Source organism: Gossypium arboreum, chromosome 12, assembly GCF_025698485.1.
Source record: "Gossypium arboreum isolate Shixiya-1 chromosome 12, ASM2569848v2, whole genome shotgun sequence".
NCBI classification, from domain to species: domain Eukaryota; kingdom Viridiplantae; phylum Streptophyta; class Magnoliopsida; order Malvales; family Malvaceae; genus Gossypium; species Gossypium arboreum.
This window is the reverse complement of record NC_069081.1, coordinates 84,810,844-84,830,344: the sequence shown is the minus strand read 5'-3', so window position 1 is coordinate 84,830,344 and position 19,501 is coordinate 84,810,844. Positions and strand designations below refer to the sequence as shown.

At 35.4% G+C, this 19,501-nt stretch overlaps 1 non-coding gene across 1 annotated transcript; it reads right to left on the bottom strand.

The window, feature by feature from the left end:
• Positions 1-18,931: 18,931 nt before the first annotated feature.
• On the bottom strand, positions 18,932-19,038 carry LOC128285903 (small nucleolar RNA R71). Its single transcript, XR_008276450.1, has one exon. It is a non-coding gene; the product is annotated as a small nucleolar RNA R71 (small nucleolar RNA).
• Positions 19,039-19,501: the final 463 nt, after the last annotated feature.

Genomic DNA, 19,501 nt, shown 5'->3' with positions numbered 1-19,501 from the left:
TCGAGTTATGATTTATTTAGTGAATATGACGCAGCAGAGACAGCTTAATCAAAGTGGAATGAATAGTGAAGTTAAAGTAGATATACTTGAATTGTTGTGTAAACATGTTAGATTCTTTAATTAGTATTTACATACTTACTTACTAAGCTATAAGCTTACTTTGTTTCTCTCTTTGTCTTATAGTGTCCTTGGCTTGCTCGGGAGTTAAGGATCGTGAAGATCTACCCGCACTATCATACTTTAGGGTATTTGAACTAAACGTTTTGAATTATGGCATGTATAGTAGGCTTAATTATTTTGTTACGTGTCATATTTGTCTAGGTTTAAAATATTAGTTACAGTACTCGACCAGCTACTTTGTACAAGCCATTAAAGTTGGCTAATATTGTTCAAGACGTATTTTATACGATGCACTATCAAATTGGATGACATATTTATATCTCGGTTATGTTTAATGGTATGTGTTATGTGCTGGTAATACCTTGTATCCTGTTCCGGCGACGGTAACGGGTAAGGGGTGTTACAAAACTTTTGTAAATTATTGTATATGTTTAGCTAACAGTTTAATATAGATTCTAATTTTCATTAACTTTGCATTTCATTGAAACCGTAACACCTAGAAAATTGAATTTGGAGCAAATAATAGAGCCGGTGTCATAACAAAGGACCCCTGTGTCACAACACCAAAGGCAGTATTAACAAAATCAAGAAAATCCTTTCGATGTTGTGACACAGACATTTAGTGTCGCAACCCCAAAATCAGTATATGCAGAAATTCCAAAATCTAGAGTGTGTCATGACACATAACCCCAGTGTCGCAAAAATGATAACCTACCTGGGGTGTTACGGCACCAAACCCTTATGTCGCGGCATCACTGTAAATTTTTGTAGGGTTGACCCGACCCATTTGCGCAACCCAACAACCTAACCTCCTCTTTACCCGATTTTAACCCTTCAAAACCAATACTTTTTAAAACCTAAACACAAATTAACTATTATTTAAATATCTTTTACTTCTTTTTTTCCAAAAATCTCTCAAATACCTTAAACCATAAAACTCATTTTTTTCCATTTTCTTTAAATTTACGTAGAAAAATTTTGTAACAACTCTAACCCTTTTTCGTTGCCGGTCTAGGGTTACAGAGCATTACTATACAAAATTTTAGAATAATTACTATCTAAATAGTTTAATAATGACATTTAATATTAATTATTTAAATCTCATACAAATCCAACACAAATACAAATTAGGGCCTTAAATTGAACTTTCGATGCTTGAAAATAGTTCGGGATCAAAATGGGACTAATTTAAAATAATTCAGAAAATCTAAGAAAAAGTTGGAAATTTAGAAAACAGGGTTCACACGGTCATGTGACATAGCCAGACCGTGTGGTGTTCGAACGATAAAACACATGGCTATGCTTCAGCTCGTGTTTTAAACTGTGTAACTCATTGACTTAGATCACACGGCTGTGTCGTAGGCTATGTGTCAGGTCATGTAACTCTCTAACTTGTTACACACAGCCGTGTTGTAGATTGTGTGACTCATTGACTTGATACACATGACCGTGTCTTAAACTATGTCATAATTATACCTAAATTAAAAAGTGACAGACAACTGTGTAATAAGACCATGTGCTCCATATTATCCTTAAAACAAGCCATTTTAAATCCAAAACTTGCCCAACAATCTACTGCATTTGTGTATACATTCAGTAGACCTAAACACATTTCAAAAACATAAAAACATACCAATTCATTTAATCTAATTCTCCTAACCAATATGTCATTCAAAGGCACCTTATTTGTACCAAAACAACTTCAATCAACACAAGGTTATAATGCCATATCTCAAGCACAAAACATAGTCAATTTAGCTACCTGATGACATCATTGTTAAACTATTCACTTTTCATAATAAACATACCAAAATGACAATAATCATATGGCTTTTAATATGTAAACAAACCAACCACACCATATATTACAAAGTAATTAAATGTAACCAAAGGACATAAACTTTCCAAAACAGCATAAGTTCAAACAAACAGAATGTATACATAAAAGACATATTCATACCAAGTTGACCATTAGCATATTCAAAACCTTCCACTATAAGAGTCTTAAACATGCCATTTATGACCTTAGCAAAAATAACACAAAAACTACTAAAGTGATTGTTGGATAGTGTGATAGAACTCTGACAATTTTCCAACCAATCGGGCTTCTGACAATCTATAAAATAGAGGAAAATAACTCGTAAGCAACTAGTGCTTAGTAAGCTCGTATAAACTCAAATGTAAACTTACCCTTCTTAAACTCATTTGATGAAATATGCTTAACATCATTACCATATTCATAAGCTTAATAAAGTCCTATATACACCACCAAACTCATAAGTTAGTAAACTCATGCATAATGCATATAAAAAATCTATAATATCCCATTTTTCAGTGATGTTGGAAACAACAATTTCGAGACCACAATTTTGACATGTGAAGTCATATTTTACTATTTATTTAAGGTTTATAGAGTTACAATAGAGTCATATTAAATTTTGGTGAAGTAATTTTAAGGTTTAATTAGCTAATTGAACAAATGGATTAAATTTTGAAAGGTGCAAACCTTAGTAATTAATGAATTAAAATTTTTTGATAGCATAATTATAAATTGAATGGGGACTTATTAAGTAATTAGTCCATTAGATACGTAAATGGATGGTTAGTGGCCTTTTAAAATTGAAATTGTAAAATTATGAGTTAGGGCAAATTGGTAATTTAATAAATGAAATTAAAATAAAATAATAAAACAACTTGAATCATCATCTTCCTCTAGGGGTGAGTTGAAATTTGAAGAGGAAGAATACCTTTTTATGAAGCTTAGGGTTTGGCTAAGTATTTGACGCATGCATGTGAGTAATATTTATACCATTTCTTATATTTTTTATGTTTTTGTGACCATTACAGCTAGGTCCAGCTAACCCATGCTTCGTTTTTGAAACTGTCAAAGATTTTAGATGTTACCATTGATGATTTCTTGATGTTCATGTTGTTAAATAATAGATTGAGCTATCAGTTGTTGATTACTAGTATTTTATAAAATGGTTTTTGTTAGTTTTTGAGAAAATGATTAAATTGATTAAATATTAGAATTGATAAAGGGTTTTTGTGAATTTAGAATAAATGTGGACTGAATATGGTAGGGTAATGATTCGACTAGCTTGAGTATTTGGAAAATCTTGTAAAATTTGGAAAATTTAAATTTAGGGATTAATGTAATGCCCCAAGTTTTGGGCCTAGAAGTATTAGGTCTTGAGCATGGGAGGCTGCACATAAATGTTTAGTTATGCAAGACAGTGACACAACTGTGTATCTGCTTCAGTGGTTATGTGTTCTGGGAAAAGTTTGAGAAGTCTTGGGTTCAAGATTTGGCTTGTGCAAAAAGTTTTGTTTTATATGGATAAACCTCTGTCTCTAGTCAGTAGGATTTTAAATAAATGCGGGTAAAACATGTCAGAATGGGCCTACGGGTCTGGTGGTTAGGTGGAGTGTCAAAATGTGAGAGGTCTTGTATTCGAATCTTTGTGTTGTAGGGGAGCATTTTATTTTGCTACTAAGGCCGTGTGGGAGTTTTAGTCAACCTAAACTACTGAAATGTTTGAGGGGATTTTGAATTGGGTAGTTGAGAGGGGAGTAGACGGCATGTAGGGATTTGGGGAGAAAATCTAGGGAGGTTGATGTGAGAGGGAGTGGTGTGCCAAATTTGAATTATAAAACTCAAGAATTTTGGCTTTAGTGAGTATTAACACTTCGTTTTGGTTGCTGACAAGATTTTTAGTTCTTATCTTTCTTTGGAGATCGATTGGTGCTAGGGAGTTTTGTTGTGCCTCTCATCTTTGCTTAGTTCGAGTTCGTAATTTTGCATCCCTTGCTTGTCATTTCATTCTTTATTCCCTTTTCTCCTTGACCGAATGCTCTCTGTCCCTCTCTCTCAATTCATTCGGGTCTAGCAAAATTTTGACTGATTCTCTTTGTTTCTCTCCTTCTTTCAACCTTTGGCCGAATACCCTTCTCCCCTTTTGTTTTGCTATTCTTTCAGATTTCAACAATTCCCTCTCGTTGCACCTTGGGGTTTTGGTCGAACACTTCTTCTTCTTCTCTCTCCTTTTACTTTTTTGATTTTGGGGAATTTCTACCTTGTCACTGTGGTGTTCTCTTCTGACTGTCGAATGCTTGGTTTATAGCCGAACCCTGCCTCTGTTGCCATCTCTATTCAGGCTCACGTTTGTTCTCTTTCTCTTTCTTTCTCTCTCTACCGTAATAAGTTTCCATCTAATGTCTTCCTTTCTCTGCCAATTACTGCTAGAGGTGCAATTGTTCCATCTTGCGCTTCGGTGTTATTGTGTGTTTTTGGGCTAATTACTTTTGTCTCCCATTCTTAGTTCTACGCTTTCAATAAGTGGTTGTACACTTAGTTCAAACTATGTGTGTATATGGTATAGTTAACTTGTTCGATTGAAATGCAGGTAATCTTTATGGGTTGTAATCAATCTCTTGCGACGGTTTAAGTGTGTAATCCTCATTCGATAGACCAAGGCAAGTGTTAGGTAATTTGATCTTTGGATAACGATATAAAAAGGGATTGTTTAATCCTGCTGTGTAGGGGACTGATGAAGTATTGTGTTTGAATCTAGATTTGGAGCGCTTGTGGAATATTAGCATAGTTTCGCAAAAAGGTGTGTAAACCCTATCTAAACTATGGAATTCGGAAAAGCCAGAGTACGCAAACGATGATGCTACACGGGCGTGCGCTCGCTCGTGTGGTGGGCTTTGTAATTAAACTTATTGTCGACATGGTCGCCCATGAGCGATTCCATGGGATGAGGCTGTATTAGGTAGTATAATCTGAACTGGGCTGTGTGGGCCCCATGGGCATGTGGACCCCACTCGGGTAAACTACACAGATGTATGGTGAATATTGGGCCAGGCTGTGTAATCCACACAGACGTGTGGGCCTTGGGCCCATTTTTACTATTTGATTGTTAAGGTTGCACGGGTCGCCTGAAACGAATGTAGACCTACTATTGGGTCAGTGAGTTTACCTAGACCCTCTAATTGATAAAATGACTGTTATGCCCCTATGTGATAAAATGACTATTTTGCCCCTATGTAATGTATGATTGTAATTAAACATGTCATTTTAGACGTATTGAGTACATGTATGATATTATGACATGACATGACATGATGCATGATGTGTTGCATTGGGATTGGATTTTATTATTATTAAAGGAAGTGTACTGTACTGGCAGCTCTGCTGCAAATACTATTTAGTGCTGCAACCGGTACTATTTGGGGTGTAGGGATGGGTGGGTTGATTATATCCCCACATGGAGTGCAGGGTTGGATAGGGATGGAGTGTAGAGGTTGGCGGGTAGGATCTTTGATTGTATATCTGTATTGTCACTGAAATGGGCTCTGACCCATAATGATACTGATACTATATTGGGCTAAGGCCCTAACTGATACGGAATTGTCATTAGATTGGGCTTAGGCCCAGACTGTATTTCCTCCTATTTGTTTATTTGTTTTGGGATTACACACTGAGTTTTCATAACTCACCCATCTGTTTATCTATACAAGTAATCCCCGAACTTAGGCAGATCAGTACTGTGAGGGACTCAAAGGTGGCCACACAACCGCACATACTTCATATTTGATTTTTAAATTATAAGTAATTTGATTTTGGGTTTTTTTTTGCAATAAGGCCTTTATAGGTTTTTACTTTAATTTGGGTTTTCATTTGTTTTGATTTATAACTGCTAGCAGTAGGGAAAGTCGCGGGTTTCCAAAAAGATAATTGCTTTTCAAAAATACCACGAATATGCAACCTGTTTTAAGAGCTTCCGCAAGAAATAAACGTGTTATAATTAATAATGTTTTAATATGACTAACATTTTGCTAAATGACTTGCCTTTTGGAAAATGAACTAGATATCCTACAAACATCGTTAAGGTCACAAAGAGGTTAAGTAATAGAACGGGTTTTTCAACGATATCTTACGTTGCGAAAAACACTTCAATGTGACATCACCATATTCGGACGTAACGTTTAGGCCGGGTTTGGGGTGTTACATTTATTGGTATCAGAGCCCAATTATAAAACTCGGCTATGGATTTGGGTTTCTTTTAAAACTTGGAATTTCTAAAAGAACTGTTTCAAATGATTTGAAGTATTTTGAAATGTTTTACTGAATGTGTGGTACACAGAGTCTCAGGCACCGATTCTGTAAGTCTTCTATAACTGTTGTTAATTTAAACTGTAATATTGAGACTACTGTAGGTAGTAGACTGTACTGAAACACTCTATTTAAGGTAAACTAAAAAACTGTAGTAAGACTGCGATCTATGGAAATGAACTCTGAAATACTGATACTACTTTTCATAAAATATCTATTAATAAACACTGGAACTATAAACTGATGCATAAAACTATTAATACAAGATAAAACACAATTTGATAAGGAGCACTAGAGGTACTCATGGAAGGGATACAAGGGGCCGTGGCAGAGGCCGTGGAAGTGCTTAAGTTGGGTCCTCGTCATCTAGCGATATGCCTAATGTTGAAGCTAGGGAGGCACCAGCTTCACCTTTGACTAAGACTGGGCCTCACGATCGTGCAGCTGAAGGATGATGTGGTGCCTCAAGCTATGTTATGGATTCTAAAAAGGGTCGTTAGGCCCAATATTGGTGCTGTAGGCCATGGGTCAGCTACGAAATGACTTCGATCTAATGGAGCAGAGATTTTTTGAGGTATTGCTGAAGTTTCCCCTAATGTGGTCGAGGATTGGATTAATGCACTATTCCAGTCTATCAATAGACTATTCTGAAAACACTCAAGTTAAATGTGGTAGTGTTTTGGAACTAGAGCGCGTAGCGGGAGCGTAGTGGTGTAGTCTGTGTTATGCCACTGATCTGATAGTTGGAGATTTTGGGGACAAAATTTTTTTAAGGAGGGGTGAATTGTAACACTCTGAGTTTTAGGCCTAGAAGTATTAGGTCTTGAGCATGGGAGGCTGCACATAAATGTTTAGTTGTGCAAGAAAGTGACACAACTATGTATCTGCTTCAGTGGTTATGTGTTCTAGGAAGAGTCTGAGAAGTCTTGGGTTCAAGACTTGGCTTGTGCAAAATTTTTTGTTTTATATGGATAAAACCCTATCTCTAGTCAGTAGGCTTTTAAATAAATGTGGGTAAAACATGTCAACATGGGCCTGCTGGTCTGGTGGTTAGGTAGAGTGTCAAAATGCGAGAGGTCTTGTGTTCGAATCTTTAGCGATGCAGGGGAGTGTTTTATTTTGCTGCTAAGGCCGTGTGAGAGTTCTAGTCAACATGAACTGCTGAAGTGTTTGAGGGGATTTTAAATTCAGTAGTTGAGAGGGGAGTGCACGGCATGGAGGGATTTGGGGAGAAAATCTAGGGAGGTTGAGGTGAGAGGGAGTGGTGTGCCGAATTTGAATTGTGGCACTCAGGAATTTCAGCTTTGGTGAGTATTAGCACTTCATTTCAGTTCCTAACAAGAGTTTTAGTTCTTTTCTTTCTTTGAAGACCGATTGGTGCTAGGGAGTCTTGTTGTGTATCTCATCTTTGCTTAGTTCGGGTTTGAAATTTTGGGTCCCTTGCTTGTCATTTCGTTCTTCATTCCCTTTTCTCCTTGGCCGAATGCTCTCTATCCCTCTCTCTCAATTCGTTCAGTTCTAGCAACATTTTGACTGATTCTCTTTGTTTCTCTCTTTCTTTCAACCTTTGGCCGAATACCATTCTTCCCTTTTGTTTTGCTATTCTTTCAATTTCAACAATTCCCTCTCCTTGCACCTTGGGGTTTTGGTTGAACATTTCTTCTTCTTCTCTCTCGCTCTACTTTTTCGATTTTAGGGAATTTCTGCCTTGTCATTGCAGTGTTCTCTTCTAATTGTCGAATTCTTAGTTTATAGCCGAACCCTGCCTCTGTCGCCATCTCTGTTCAGGCTCACGGTTATTCTCTTTCTTTTTCTTTCTCTCTCTGCCATAATAAGTTTCCATCTAACGTCTTCCTTTCTCTGCTAATTACTGCTAGGGGTGTAACTGTTCCATCTTACGCTTCGGTGTTATTGTGTGCTTTTAGGCCAATTACTTTTGTCTCCCATTCTTAGTTCTGCGCTTTCGGTAAGTGGTTAGACACTTGGTTCAAACTACGTGCGTATATGGTATAGTTAACAAATTCGGTTGGAGTGCAGGTAATCTTTATAGGTTGTAATCAATCTCTTCTAACGGTTTAAGTGTGTAATCCTCATTCGATAGACCAAGGCAAGTGTTAAGTAATTTGATCTTTGGATAACGATATAAAAAGGGATTGTTTAATCCTGCTGTGTAGGGGACTGATGATGTATTGTGTTTGAATCTGGATTTGGAGCTCTTGTGGAATAATAGCATACTTTCACAAGGTGTGTAAACCCTATCTAAACTATGGAATCTGGCAAAAGCCAGAATATGCAAACAATGATGCTACACAGGCGTGCGCTTGCTCGTGTAGTGGGCCTTGTGATTAAACTTGGGCGTATTGTTGACATGGCCGCTCATGAGCGATTCCATGGGCTGAGGCTACATTACACAGTATAATCTGAACTGGGTTGTGTGGGCCTCACGGGCATGTGGACCCCACTCGGGTAAACCACATGGATATGTGGTGAATATTGGGCCAGGATGTGTAATCCACATAGACGAATGGGCCCACATGGGCCCGTATTATGGGCCTTGGGCCCATTTTCACTATTTGACTGTTAAGGTTGTACGGGTCACCCGAGACAACGGTAGACCTACTTTTGGGTCGGTAAGTTTACTTAGACCCTCTAATTGATAAAATGATTGTTATGCCCCTATGTGATAAAATGACTGTTTTGTCCTTATGTGATGTATGATTGTAATTAAACTTGCGATATTGATACTGATACTGTTTTGGGCTAAGGCCCTAATTGATATGGAATTGTCACTGGATTGGGCTTAGGCCCAGACTGTATTTCCTCATTGTTTGTTTATTTGTTATGGGATTACACATTGAGTTTTCATAACTCACCCATTTGTTTATCTGTACAAGTAATCCCCGGACTTAGGCAGATCGGTGCTGTGAGGAACTCAAAGGTGGCCACACAACCGCACATACTTCATATTTGATTTTTAAATTATAAGTAATTTCATTTTGGTTTTTTTTTTTACAATAAGGCCTTTTATGGGTTTTTACTTTAATTTGGGTTTTTATTTGTTTTGATTTATAACTGGTAGTAGTAGGGAAAGTCGCGGGTGTAACACCCCGTACCCGAGACCGTCGCCGGAGTCGAACACGAGGTGTTAACAGACTTAATTCATTACTTAAACAGCTCAAACAATTTATTTTTAAAATTTTCAGTCAAGCTAGCAATCTGCATCACAGTCGCTTAAAAATTCATATCTCGAGTTCCAAAACTCTAAATCCAATTCTGAAATTTTCCCTGAAACTAGACTCATATATCTATTTACTAATTTTTTCTAGAATTTTTGGTCAATCAAATTAGTACAGTTTATTAGTTAAAGTGTCCCCTGTTTCAGGGTTTGACTACTCTGACCTCTGTGTATTACGAATCAGATATCTCCTTGTACAGAGTTTCAATGACTATGCTGTTTGTTTCTAACAAAACTAGACTAAATAAGGAATCTTTACATATAAATCATGACTTCTAATTATCTTTTAACAATTTATGGTGAATTTCCAAAGCGAGCAGGGGATCCGAAATCGCTCGCCCTGTTTCACAAAAATTTAAACATCTCATAAAATATAACTCATATACTGTTTTGTTCCATCCATATGAAAATAGACTCATAATTCTTCAATTCCATATTTATTCATCATCTAATTGTATCTCTACTATTTTTAATGATTTTTCAAACTCACGTCCTTCTTCTTTGTTCGAATCTATTTTATGGTAAATTTTACCTATTTCATGGTTTCCATGAATTAGCTAGCAATTTAGCATACATAACACCAAATATGATCATGATTAGCCATTCCAATGGCTAATCATTACCAAGCATTTCCATACCACTCAATAACCATATCATAAGACCATATATACAAAATGATTATAATGCTATACATGCCATACTCAAAATATGCAAGCCATTATGCGGGATGGTATACGGATAGTGTGAGCATGCCTTCGATCGTTCCCGATTTTCGAGCTGGCTTGTCAACACTACAAGGAATGAAAAGGAGGAAGTAAGCATAAACGCTTAGTAAGCTCACATGCAAATAGCAAGTAACACAACTATATAAGCAAACATAAAACATCATTTGCATAATCATCAAGAGACTTTCATATCACATTTTCATTTATCATCTTACCATATTGTTGTTATATCGAGTTTTCAACCCGAGGGTTAAGTACATACTGTTCAAAGTATTCATTTCACAAAACTTACCAATCGTCCCTTTCATCTCGAGTATTCCTCCATTTGAGTAGAATTTTACCGTTGAACACATCGGAATATAATTCGGATACATGGAAAGTTTGCACATAAGTGCCACATATGTAGCCAAGCTACCATGTAACCCGGCCATAAGTGAACTCGGACTCAACTCAACGAGCTCGGGCGTTCGCATCCATAAGTGAACTCGGACTCAACTCAACGAGTTCGGACATTCGCATCCATAAGTGAACTCGGACTCAACTCAACGAGTTCGGATGCCAAAATATCCTAGTGACATGTCACTTGTATCCTAATCTATTCCTAAGGTTCAAACGGGATTTTCCTCGAACACATATCCATGCCATCTTCCGTAAAATACCGAAACCAATACTCGGTAGCACTTTATATTTAACAAATAATTCACATAATTTGCATTTTATTCGAAAATAACCATAAAGCATATATTTCATGATAAAAATCAGTATATCATATAATTAACATCAATAACTTAAAAATAACAATTATACTACATTATTTACACATGAACTTACCTCGTATGCGAAAATGGCTACTTTTACCATTTCGTCCACAACTTGGTATTTTCCCCATTTTAGCCTGAATTTTAGTTTTCCTTGCTCTATCATTTAAATTATAGTCTAATTAGGACTCAAATTATTCAAATTGACCCAAACTCATATTTTGGCAAAATTACAGTTTTGCCCCTAAACTTTCACATATTTACACTTTTGCCCCAAAGCTCGTAAATTAAACTTAAGCCTATTTTCTTATGTTTTATGACATGCTGATCATTTTTCCCTTCTATGGAAACATCAAATTCTCACTCTAACATGTACTTATGACTATTAGGTATTTTTACCGATTAAGCCCTTTCTGTCGTTTTCGCTTAAAACTGAGTAGTACAAGTTGTCTAACATAATTTAAAATCTCATATTCTATCATAAAACACCAAATACACAAATTTCACCTATGGGTATTTTTCCAAATATGAACCCTAGGTTGAATTATTGCTAGCATAAGCTTAATCGAGCTACCAGGACTCTAAAAACGTAAAAATCATTAAAAACGAGGCTAGAACGGACTTACAATCGAGCTTGGAAGCTTGAAAAACCCTATCCATGGTTTCTCCTTGCTATATTCAGCCATGGGGTTGAAGATGAGCAAAATTGGCTTTTAATTTTGTATTTTAATTCATTTTACCCCTAAATGACCAAAATGCCCTTACTACTGAACTTTCCAAAAATTCCATCCATGTCCAATTTTTGTCCATAGACTTAAAAATTGGTAAAATTTCTATTTAAGACCTTCTAATTAATATTTAAAAACAATTTCATACTAGAAACTTCTAGAATGCAAGTTTTGTAAATTATTCGATTTAGTCCCTAATTTCAATTTAAGCACTTTATGCATAAAATTTCTTCATGAAATTTTCACACAATCATGCAATCATATCATAGACCTCAAAATAATCATAAAATAATTATTTCTATCTCAGATTTTGTGGTCACGAAACCACTATTTCGACTAGGCCCAAAATCAGGATATTACAGCGGGTTTCTCAAAAGATAATTGCTTTTCAAAAATACCACGAATATGCAACCTGTTTAAAGATCTTCTACAAGAAATAAACATGTTATAATTAATAATTTTAACATGACTAACTTTTTTCTAAATCACTTGCCTTTTGGAAAATGAATGAGACATCTTACAAACATCGTTAAGGTTACAAAGAGGTTAACTAATAGAATAGGTTTTTCAACGATATCTTACATTACGAAAAACACTTCAATGTGACATCACCATATTCGGCCATAACGTTCAGACCGGGTTTGGGGTGTTACAATGAAATTGTGAAATATGTAAAAATTTAAGGAAAATGTGTAATTAATGAAAAGTTAAGGGTCATATGTATTGAATTGAAAGTGAATTTAATAGAATGTATTTAATTACTATATAGATCAAGATTTGGATAAAAACGACTATAATCGAAGAAAAGGAAAACTTGCAGAGTAGTCCTTATGTTTAAATCAGAAGTGCTTTAAAGGTAAGTTTATAGTTATTTGTCATTTAATGTATTTCATTTGTAACTTATTTGGTTATGATTTTTGTATGTACATGTGAGTATAATTGTTAGGAATGCAGACATCTTATATATATTCATAAAATTGAAAAGTGGTTATTAGTGGTATCTCTAGGTCATGAAATGAATTTTATGAAATTGTAAGGACTTCTAATATGAATTTGGAAATGTTAAAGTGATTTCATTGCAGCCAGTGCCCCTGTAAACACTTCAATGTCCCTATTTGCACAATTGTGCCCCTGTAAACACTTCAGTGTCCTTGTTAGCATATTCGTGCCCCTGACTGCACTTTGATGCCCCTGATAGCACATTCGTGCCCTTGACTACACTCCGGTGCCCCTATTTTACATCTATGATGCCCCTAAAAATGAATGAGGCTTGAGTATGAGAACCAGGTAATTCTAAACTTGATTAAATGATATGAGAAATTGCATGAAGTTGACATATTCATGTTTTGATGAGTTCCTGAAAGCTTATAGATAAAGCAATTGAGAATTTTAGCTATCATGTTATAATATGTAAGTGATTCCTCTACTAAAAGCAAATCAAGTAGAATTTACACTATGATCTTACTAAGCCAATGAAGCTTAATGATTTTTCTTATGTTATTTTGTAGTTAACAGTTGCCGACGGCTCAAAGGATCGACATCAAAACTCACACTATCCATTTACCCTTGGTAGCTTTTATATCTCTTTTAGGGTTGTGGAATGTATATAGGTCTTGTTGTAAGAAAGTTAACATAAGAAGTTTAGATGATATAAAAAAGTTAATTTAGTATTTGTGAATATGTTATGTGATGTTGGATGATAAAACTTATTAGTATGATTAGATGATAATAGTATGGTTGTTTATGAATGTTGATTGAGCTGTGTTAATGGTCAATGTATTGGTGTATTTTTGGGTTATAATTGAGGCACTTAAGAATGGTACATTGGTTGGAAATCTAGGTTACTAACTTTGATATGTTTTAAGTGTAAAATTTTGGTTATTGGATGGTTTGTGCTTTATGTGTACCATATTGGGGAAGTTTTGGCTTAATTTTTTCTTGTTTAAAGAGACAATTTGGCGGGACATGGCCTAGGAAATGGGCTATCGCACGGTCGTATGTCACACACGGTCACCCCATATGGCCATGTGTATTCTATTAGTTTTAGTGTAGGTTTCGCATGGTCTGAGACATGGCCATGTGAGCCAAGTCAGAGAGTTTCACAGTCTATTATACGAGATGGGATAAGGATGTATGTCCCTGCTTTAAATGTGCATAGGGTCTAATCTTTGTCAAAAGGCCTAGCCACATGGCCGTGTTACCCCTGTTTTTCCAAATTTTCAATTTTATACAAAAACTTATATTTTGATACAATTTGATTGCAAAATGCCTTCAATGAAATTTTGAGGCCCCGCAAACCTGAATTAAGGCCCATGTGAGTAAATATTCTATGAATTATCGTATGTTTATATTTTAAATGAATATTGATCTGAAATAAGATAGTTTGTTCTGTTTGTTTTTTAACACATTGATCCTTAATCCAGTGACGTAGTCGGGAAACGAGTGTTACATTTAGTGGTATCAGAGCCAAAGTTTAATCGATTCTAGGACTAACGAAGTGTGTACAGTGTCTAATATATACATGCCACATATACCCTATGATACTGTGATGCTTTCGATCCGCTTTAACATTGTATTTTCTTAAAGATTCAATATGTCGGCTAAGTCGAATCAGGCCACAGTTAATGAAGCTGAAAGTAATGTTCAAGCTTTGAATCCTGAAGCAAGTAATAACGCATCGGTTCCACAGTCCTTTGGTGATGAGATGAGAAATGTGTTTTTCAGGATGATGAACCAGTGGTTCAATGAATTTAAGCACACAAATCTTGTAACTTCGTAGCCTCCACCCCTTATTGTGCCTCCTCCAGCATCCATGTGTCCTCAAAATTTTGTACTTATGATAATACCCGACTGTCTGTGGACAAAGTTCGTAAATATAGAGCTGAAGAATTTAGTGGCAATATTGATGATGATCCTACAAAAGCTGAGTACTGGTTAGTGAATACGAAGAGAGTTTTTGTTGAATTGTTGTGCACTCCTAAAGATTGTTTAAGATGTGTTGTTTCGTTATTGAAAAATGAATCATACACAATGTGGGACACTTTGAGCACAATGACATCAAGTGATCACATTAATTGGGATTTCTTCCAAAATTAATTCAGGAAGAAGTATGCTAGCCGGTTGTTTCTTGACAAGAAAAAGAAAGAATTTCTCGAATTAAAATAAGGAAATCAATATATAGTTGAGTATGAATGGGAGTTTGTGTAGTTAAGCAAGTATGCCCATAATATAGTGTCAAATGAAGAAATGTGTATTAGATTTGAAGATGGGTTGAATGATGACATTCGTATATCTGTGGCAATATTAAAGTTATAGGAATTTGTAGAACTTTCCAAGCGAGCTTAGAAAATAGAATAAATCTGCAAGAGTAAACGAAAATTAGATTTGAAAATTTGAGATTTTAACAAAAGAGGGTCGTTTAAGTCTACTCAAACATTCCCCATCGAAGAAGTTTATAAATGAAGCGAGTCGATTGACTGCTGCTTTAGAGTTCACGAGTAGAGATAAACCAAAGCAAAGCAATTTGAATTCTGTTTACTCTCTATTGTCTAGTGTTGAAAGAACAGTCCCTGTTTGTGATGGTTGTGGCAAGAGGCATTTTGGTGATTTTCGATCAAAGTTAGGAGCTTGCTTCCGTTGTGGGGCTATTGATCCTTTCCTTCGTGATTGTCCAAAACAGCAAAATGATCTGGGCAATCAAACAAGCAAGCCTGAAGCAACCTTACAAAGAGGTAGACGACTTGGAAACGGTAGAAATACAACTTCTGGTCGAAGAAAGAATAGTGATATGAATGAACGAGTTGAAGAGAGAGCACCAACCAGAGCATATGCAATCATAGCTTGTGAGAAAGCTATTGCCTCAGATGTCATTGCTAGTACATTTTCTCTTTTTGATATTAACGTATATGCATTAATTGACTCTGGATCAACTCACTCTTATGTATGCACTACATTAGTAGACAAAAAGAATTTTCCTGTTGAATCCACTGATTACACTGTTAAGGTAACAAATCCACTGGGTCAATGTGTTTTGGTTAATTAGATCTATAAATAGTGTCCACTGAAAGTTAGGGGTTATGATTTTCTTGCTAGTTTGATGTTGTTACCTTTTGATGATTTTGATATCCTTTTGCGAATGGATTGGTTGTCTGAGCATGATGCAATAGTGAGTTTTTGAAGGAAACAAGTTAGTTTGAAGTGCCCAACTGGTGAATATATTTGTGCCAGGGAAGATGGGATTGATTGCACTAAAAATGTGATTTCAGCATTGTCAGCTCAAAAAATGTTTAGAAAAGGATATGAGGCTTATTTAGCTTACATTCCTGATTCAAAAGTTGCAAAATAGAAAATCGATCAAGTATCGACAGTCAAAGAATATGCTGATGATTTTTCCTAAAGAACTGTCTGTGTTGCCACTGACATAGGAAGTTGAATTTGTGATCGAACTTGTCCCTCAAACAGCTCCAATTTGGTTAGCAACATACAAGATGGCTCCTACAGAAATCAAAGGGTTAAAGGTACAGTTGCAAGAGTTGTTAGATCGTAGATTTATCTGATCGAGTGTGTCACCTTGGGGTGTTCTAGTTCTGTTTGTGAAGAAGAAATATGGGTCGATGAGACTATATATAGATTATCGATAGCTAAAGTGAGTCACTATTAAGAATAAATACCTATTACCTCATATTGATGATTTGTTCGATTAGTTAAAAAGAGCTACAGTGTTCTAAAAAATTGATTTCAGGTCCAGATATTACTGTAAACGGAAAAATATATAGGATTTTTCCTATGTCATTGATCACCTTTTTACTTAAAATTGTTGTTAAACCTAAGTAATTATTTAATAAATTAATGAAATATGTGAAAATATGAAATTAGGACATAAATTATCAAAATGTGATTTTATGCTTTATTATATAGTTTTCATGCAATAAATGACTTATTTTATATTAATTTGAATATATTATATTTTTAAGACATAAAGTGGGCCATGCATGATTAAATTAAATAATAAAATATAAAATTATATTTAATAATTATTTTAAAATATTTCATTAATAATTTGAGTTTTAAATTAATTAATTAAATTGGATAAATTTTATTCTTTGGTCCTTTAACTTGTCGATTTATTCTTGACAGGTTTGATAGCTTTGCTAGATTACAAAACCGTCCAAATTGGGGACCAAGTCAACCCAAAATTTGGCTGCACATGGCTGTCCATAAAACACTTTTTGGTTTAAATGCACAAGTTCCTTGAAGAGTTGAAGAAATTAAAGATTTACCTGAAGATTTGCACTTGACCGAGTCTCAGTCCCAAGTTGTTGTGGCACTCAAATTGACCAAAAATCAAGAAAAAATGAGCTCAACGTCCTCAATTTATGGCCGACCACCCATGGAAGATGCTTCAAAAGATGAAAAATCCAATTTTTAGTAAACTATCCCCCTCTCCTCGCCTATAAATAAGACCTCATTCTCACATTACTACTCATCCCTCATCCCTCATCATTCATCATTCTCTCCTCTCTAAATTCTCTTAGCATTCTTCTTTTCTCCCCACGCCTATCATAATCTTTTCATAAAGAATTTAGCATTTGATCCTCTTAAAGAATCCTTGGTCGGCCACCTTGGAGAGCCATCAGCAAAGGAGCAAATGAACGAAGGAGCCTCGTCAGTCAAAGTCTTGGGTGACAGCCACTCTGAATTCGATTTAATCTTTCTTTTCTTTAATTTAATTTAAAGATGTTTGCTATGTGTTCTTTGTTCTTGTTTACAACAATGATAGCTTAATTTTATTTAAGCTAAGATGATTGCTTTGATTAAATAATATTTATTAGATTCATGCTTATAATGTTTGTGCCTCAATCGATCATGTTTTCAATTAAAATCAAGTCTGTATTTCATTCATATGTGATTGAAATGCACCTGAATTAGCTGAGCGATCTTAACCAGACGACAACTAGCGGACGCATAATTAAAATGTGCATGCTCAATTTAGATCTTAACCTGATTAAATTGCAAGTTGCATAACAACCCTAACCAGGCTCTGTTATCTGTATAGTTTTTAGATTTGTGTGATTAAACTATTTCAAACCTAACACGTCCTTGTTAACTTGCACGAATACTAAAAAACCCTTAGTAAATAAGGATCAGTAAAATGCATGTTTACTAAGTAAAGGATTCCGAAAGGACCTAATGTGGTTTCCAAAATCATGAAAGATCGAGTTGCCATGGAATGTTTTTTTGAATATTATTAAGCATGTTGATAATAAATTGAATTGAATTAAATTAATTATCCTAGTTTTTTTATGTTATAATTGCTGCAAATTGTGTTTAATTTGCTAAAATCTATTTTATTAATATAGTTTGCACACTTAGGTTAATTTGAATTAGAGATCATTGCATTTAGTCAAATATATTTTAATCATCACTTCTCAACTGAATTGTGTTTTTTATTTACCAAATTGTTAATATAATTTTACAAATTAAGTGGCTTAGCACAAATACAATCCCTGTGGAGATGATAGCTTGATACTTTCTTATTACTTGATAACGACTGTGTACACTTGCACAAACCCCAGTGTTACAAGTTTTTGGCGCCTTAGTCATTTTTTTCGTGAAATTATTTATTGTCAATTTGATTTATTTCTAACATTACTAACCTATTTTTTTTAATTTTGTGATTTTTTTCTCATGTGTTTATGAGCATAGATCGGATTATCTATTTACTCCCTGTTGACCCTGAAATTGAGCAAACTTTCAGACAAATAAGACGTGAACGAATAGCTCAAAGACAAGTCGAGATGGACCTTGGAAATCAGAATCAAGATCAAGGTAATGATGCCGATCATGTTCAAAATCCTATCCTCATTGCCGATGATAAGGATCGATGCATCAGACAATATGCTGTGCCACTTTTTAATGAGTTAAATCCAGGAATTAGAATGCCAGATATTGAGGCAACCCAATTTGAATTGAAACCATTAATGTTTCAAATGCTCCAGACGGTGGGCCAATTCAATGGTATTCCCACAGAAGATCCACATCTTCATCTTCGATTGTTTATGGAGGTGAGTGATTCATTCAAGATACCCAGTGTGACTGAAGACGCACTAAGGCTGAAGTTGTTTCCATACTCGTTACAAGATCGAGCATGAGCATGGCTCAATTCATTGCCACCAAGTTCTATATCTACATGGCAAGAATTAGTAGAGAGATTTTTGGCTAAGTATTTCCCGCCTAGCAAAAACACTAAGTTGAGGAATGAGATCACAACTTTCCAACAATTGGATGATGAGTCTTTGTATGAGGCTTAGGAGTGATTCAAGGAATTACTTCGTAAGTGTCCTCATCATGGGATTCCTCATTGTATCCAGTTGGAGACATTTTATAATGGTCTCAATGCACATGCAAGATTGATGGTAGATGCTTCTACGAATGGTGCAATTTTGTCTAAGTCTTATAATGAGGCTTATGAGATCATCGAGACGATAGCGAGTAGTAACTATCAATGGCCAACAAATCAAATAGCTTTAGGAAGACATGTAGCTGGAGTTCATGAAGTTGACTCCCTCACTTCGTTATCAGCTCAAGTATCATTTATTTCCTCTATGTTAAAATAGTTTACCACTAATAGTGCTAATAATTTTGCAGCTCAGCCACCAAGTCCGTTTGAAGTAGTTTCCTGTGTGTATTTTGAGAATTTTCCATCAAATCCCGAGTCAGTGTACTATGTGGGGAACCAATATCAAAATAGGAGTAGACAAAGACCCTAGTCCAACTTCTATAATCCCTCATGGCGTAATCATCCTAACTTTTCTTGG